This window comes from Berghia stephanieae, chromosome 3 (genome assembly GCF_034508935.2).
Source record: "Berghia stephanieae isolate SIO BIC M18660-M18661 chromosome 3, UCSD_Bste_1.3, whole genome shotgun sequence".
Taxonomy (NCBI): domain Eukaryota; kingdom Metazoa; phylum Mollusca; class Gastropoda; order Nudibranchia; family Aeolidiidae; genus Berghia; species Berghia stephanieae.
In genome coordinates, this window is record NC_088362.1 from 104,739,117 (window position 1) to 104,745,162 (window position 6,046).

Here is a 6,046-nt window from a genome sequence, read left to right on the forward strand (position 1 = left end):
ATACACTGCTGCTATTGATATCATTATGGTATACGTTTTATATTTGTAACTTTTGTATATTTATTTGTAACGTGCATTGAGCATCATTCTAGTGATGAAAATGCGCGATATAAATGGCATGTATAATTATTATCATCATTTTTATTATTATTATTATTATTATTATTATTATTATTATTATTATTATTATTATTATTATTATTATTATTATTATCATTATTATTATTATTGAGGTACTAAAAAGTTGAGCCTAGTATATGTATTAGCTGAATGTGGAAAGATTCAACTTTTTGGAGAAATGATGCACCACAGTGCAATGGGTGGTAATGGAAGTTGCAAATAAAACATTTGTTCTCGCACTGACGCAACACTTATGCGTCCATTGGGGAGGGATGACAGAAAGGACCTGCTTGAAATGCTATTTTGTAAGAGGTTTTACGGCTCTTCCACTTCCGACACTTTAAGGGCCTTTTCAGTTTCAGTAAAAAGGAAAAATGACAGCCTTGTGAAAAGATCCTTGTTTTTTTGTTTTTAAGGGTTTTACGGCGCTTTCAACACATTAAGGTCATATCAGCGCCAGTAAAAAGGAAGAAAATGGGATAGTAAAAAGTTCTAGAATTACAATTAAAGTACAAAAGAAAAGGTAAGACAAAGGGGAACTGGTTCAAATAGGGAACAGATGTAGATTCCAAGAGCACACTGTCAAAATACTTAGTTTGAGATCACCTAAAAGTCTCATCCAGACACAAGCACAGGTCCCAACTCAGAGGAATACACTCAAATGTTTACCAATCATATAATATAATATGTAAACTAAACATCATACAATGCATAACAGAGAGATGATTTACAAGGAAAAAAATATCATCTCCCAAAACTATAACTATACATTCGACTGTTTCCCTCCCAGCCAAGGAACTCCGGCAAGGATCAGGATAAAACTAAGTAATCTCATTCCAAGACAATGACAGGAAACAATTGGAAAACGGGTATGGGGGGATAGAAGACACAGCATGTACCTCCCTGCCCACTATGGGAGGTCAGGATCCCCACCCAGGAAAAGATCCTTACAGCTTGTCTGAAACCAGTTAAAAGTCCCAGACTGACGGCAATGCACGATCTTTATCAAAACGGGTGAACTCTAATGGTTAAAAAAAAAAGGCATTAATAACCAGAAACTAAAAATTTTACATGATAAATATATAAAAGAGGTAGGGGAAAAATTAATCAAAGAAAAAGAATATATAAGATTGTCATTTTCATAGACGTTAATAACAGCTTAATACTTTCGTTTCCCCCATCTTCAGCATGAAAGAAAATTTGTCACAGCCTCGTGTAGTGTAAAGAATAAATAGAAGTTTACAAGAACACAGGTGTATAAATTATAACATATGTGCCACTCTAGCTAAATAAATGTGAAACAATTATACACATGAAATAACCATGTTTTGTTTTGTTTTTGAGGGTTTTACGGCGCTTGCAACACATTCAGGTCATATCAGCGCCAGTAAAAAGGAAGAAATGGGATAGTAAAAAGTTATAGAATTCAATTAAAGCACCCAAGAAAAGGTAAGACAAAGGGGAATTTGTTCAAATAGGAAACAGATGTAGATTCCAAGAGCACACCATCAAAGTACTTAGTTTGAGATCACCTGAAAGTCTCATCCAGACACAAGCACAGGTCCCCACAAAGAGGAATACACTCAAATGTTAACAAATCAAATATAACATGTAAATAAAACATAATACAGTACATAACAGAGAGATGATTTACAAGGAAAAAAATATCATCTCCCAAAGCAATAACTATACATTCGACTGTTTCCCTCTCAGCCAAGGACTCCGACCAAGGTCAGGACAAAACCAAGCAATCTCACTCCAAGACAAAGACAGAAGGCAATTGGAAAACAGATAAGAGGGGATAGAGGACACAACAAGTAGAAATAACCATGCAAAATTAGAGTGAACAGAGAAGTTCATATTTAATTATGTGTTTAAAAAGTAAAGTTATGAAGCAAAATGAACAACAATCAAATTATTTATAAAAAAACAAAACAATAACTGATTCTTGATCAGTCAGAATAAAGAAAAAACAGGTAAAAACAAAAATAGATTGAAATACTAAAGAAATATAACACAACAATATAATTATGTAATGTAGCTCGAATATTGTATGGTCTAAATCAACACAAAAGGCCTTGTATACTATAAATACAAATACACACAGATAGACACACGAAGAAACATCTAACACATAAACCGCATATACTCACATAATCATAATATTAGCTGTAAATCAATAACATATTTTGATTTCTTTTTCAGGTTACAATGAGACATGAGTCCATACTTTTACACAAGCAATGACAACAAACACATTGTTATGAAGACATTTAACATGTACAAATAAATATCGTTGAGCAATATCTTTTAACTTTCAGCAATTAAAAGAATGGAAAAGTGAAATTAATCATAAAAATTAAATTAAACCTCGAACTTAATTAAATTTTTAAAATATCAAATATACAAACAAATGGATAAAGTATCTGTTCAGGTAAAAATAAACGAGATCGTCTAAATACAGGAAATTAATCTGTAAAGACTTCATACAAAAGTATATAAGGTGATTCAATGTTGGATGATGTTTCTCTTATATTATATAAAAACCCTCACCCAAAAATGTGCTAATTCATAACAAATTTTATTTCTTTTTTGAGTTTTTACTGTACTTTCAATGGGGGCATTAAAAGATTAGTATTCATTTTGTTCCCCGTGTGGTGTCCGGGGTCCCTCAACTGAGAGGGTCAAGAATAGCCCAACGCCAAGCCAGCGTGTCGTAAAAGGCGACTAATGGTGTGTGATTCCCCCATCTTTGAGTCACCTGGTCCTCCAGGTTGGGGGTTGGCAAAGGGTTAACACCCCTTTCCGTTAAACTCAAACCGTTACAGAAACACAGACAGACAAACTAAATCCTTTTTTTAGCTTGGGCGACCGAAGATTTTCTGGAATTACAGAATTTATGAAGGACAACAGACAAAGCCGAAAGGACTCTGCTGACCCGATGACGTCTTCGCCAAACAAGCAGCTTCGAATTGCGTCGTGGAACGTTCGCACCATGTATGAAGCAGGAAAAAGCTCTCAAGTTGTGACTGAGATGAGAAGATACAGGCTGCATATACTTGGAGTAAGCGAAACCCACTGGATACAATCCGGACAGAAACACCTTAAGTCTGGGGAGAAGATTTTATATTCAGGGAGAGGGGACGGGATTCATACACAGGGAGTAGGAATAATTCTAAGCTAGTTTACCCAGAAGTCACTGAGAGGATGGGAACAATGCGGAGAAAGGATCATCATGGCGTCCTTTACAACACGGAGTAAGAAGATCAGCATGAACATTGTACAGATCTATGCCCCAACAAATGATGCAACAGATGAGGACAAAGATACATTTTATGGTCTGCTACAACAAGTCATTGACAAGTTGCCAAGGAAAGATATCAACATATTGATGGGAGATGCTAATGCAAAAGTGGGACAGGATAACGTAGGCTATGAAGGTATCATGGGACGTCATGGCATGGGAGAAATGAATGATAATGGTGAGAGATTTGCAAATTTCTGTGCATTCAACAGTTTGGTGATTGGAGGATCAGTGTTCCCCCATAAGAGGATCCACAAAGCAACTTGGGTCTCACCAGATGGTGTGACAGAGAATCAGATTGATCATTTTTGTATCTCTCGAAGATTCAGACGTTCATTGGAAGATGTGACAGTACGGAGAGGGGCAGATGTTGGATCAGACCACCACCTGCTATTGGCAAAGCTTAAGCTCCGACTCAGAAAACACGGGGCCAGATCACATACAAGAAGGAAATTCGAGGTGAATGCACTTGATGGGGAAAAGAATGAGGAATTCAAACTACAATTGAGTAATAGATTCCAACCTCTTACTGAGCTCGAGGAGGACATAGATGTAGAGTCACATTGGGCAAAGATCAAGGAAGTCTACATAACAACTTGCCACGAGGTATTGGGGGTAAAGAAATCGGAACATAAAGAATGGATAAGTCCAACCACCTTGGACCTTATTGAAAAGAGGAGAACAAGGAAGGAACAAGTGAATGCAAGCCGAACAAGGGCTTCAAGACTGGATGCACAAGAGCAGTATCGAGCCATAGCTAAGGAAGTCAAAAGATCTGTGAAGAAAGACAAGGAAGCATTCATGAACAGACTTGCAGAGAAAGCAGAAGCAGCAGCGACTGGAGGACACATGAGGATCCTTTATCAAACTACCAAGACACTCGCTGGAAAATATGGGAAACCAGAGGTACCAGTCAAAGACAAAGATGGGAAAACTATTTTTGGAAAAGAGGCTCAATCTGAACGATGGAGGGAACATTTCAACTGCCTTCTGAACAGACCACCACCAGACAACCAGCCAGAAATTTTGCCTGCAAGGAATGAGCTACCAATTAGCTGTGATCCACCATCAATAGCAGAGATTGTGGGTGCCATTAACAAGATGAAAAGGGGGAAAGCTGCTGGACCAGACCAGATTCCACCGGAGGCATTAAAAGTTGATGCGGAAAGAAATGCTGAGGCCCTTCACCCACTATTTGAGAGAATCTGGAATGACAGGATATTCCCAAAGGATTGGAAGGAAGGACATCTTATCAAGCTTCCAAAGAAAGGGGACCTCAGTAATTGTAATAATTATCGAGGCATCACTCTTCTTTCTATCCCAGGAAAGGTTTTCAACCGTATTATTTTAGAGAGAATTAAGAATGCAACAGATGCTAAACTGCGGGACGAACAGGCAGGTTTTCGGAAAAACCGTTCAACCACCGACCAGATTGCCTCTCTGCGAGTCATAGTGGAACAGTCTATAGAATGGAACTCTCCTCTTATTGTCAACTTTCTGGATTACGAGAAGGCTTTCGACAGTATTGACAGAGCAACATTGTGGAAAATTCTGGCACATTATGGACTCCCTGAAAAGATAGTAAACCTCATTAAGGAAATGTATGAAGGATCAAGTTGCAGGGTTGTACATGAAGATCAGCTTACTGACAGCTTTGAAATTAAGACTGGTGTCAAGCAGGGATGCTTGCTCTCTCCATTCCTGTTCATCCTTGCCATTGATTGGCTAATGAAGGAAACCTCCAAAGGGAGAAGAAATGGGATACAGTGGACCCCCTGGACACAGTTGGATGATCTGGATTTTGCAGATGATCTGGCTCTTTTGTCCCACACCCAGGACCAGATGCAAGCAAAAACCACAATTATAAACAGCCTCTCGGAATCAATTGGTCTAAGAATTCACCCTGCAAAGTCAAAGGTCTTGAGGATAGGTATGCGTCAAAGGGAGCTGATCAAAGTAAAAGATCAAGAACTCGAAGATATAGACACTTTCTGCTATCTCGGAAGTATAATTGACAAGGATGGAGGCACGGAAGCAGAGGTGAAAGCACGAATAGGAAAGGCACAGGCTGCATTCACATCTTTGAACAGAGTTTGGAGAACTAAAGATATCTCCCTTCAACTAAAGCTAAGACTTTTCAACTCAAACGTGAAGTCTGTCCTACTGTATGGATGTGAAACTTGGAACGCATCACAGGCATGTATAAGGAGGGTACAGATTTTTGAAAACAGGTGCATGCGTAAGCTACTCAGAATAAAATGGATGGATAGAATAAAAAATGAAGAAGTATGGAAAAGAACACAGCAGAAACCAGTGGGAGAGGATATAGGAAGAAGACGATGGAGGTGGATTGGACACACGCTTAGAAAGAATGACTCAACTATAACAAAGAAAGTATTGGACTGGAACCCTCAGGGCAGAAGATCAAGGGGAAGGCCACGAGGAACATGGAGAAGAATTAAAGAAGCTGATATACAGAGAAGTGGTAAGACCTGGAATGAGATAAAAAAGTTGGCTCAGGATAGAGAAGGATGGAAACTGTTTGTCTGTGGCCTATACCCTGACCCAGGGTGAAAAAGGCAATGATGATGATGATTCATTTTGTACAAAATACAACATATT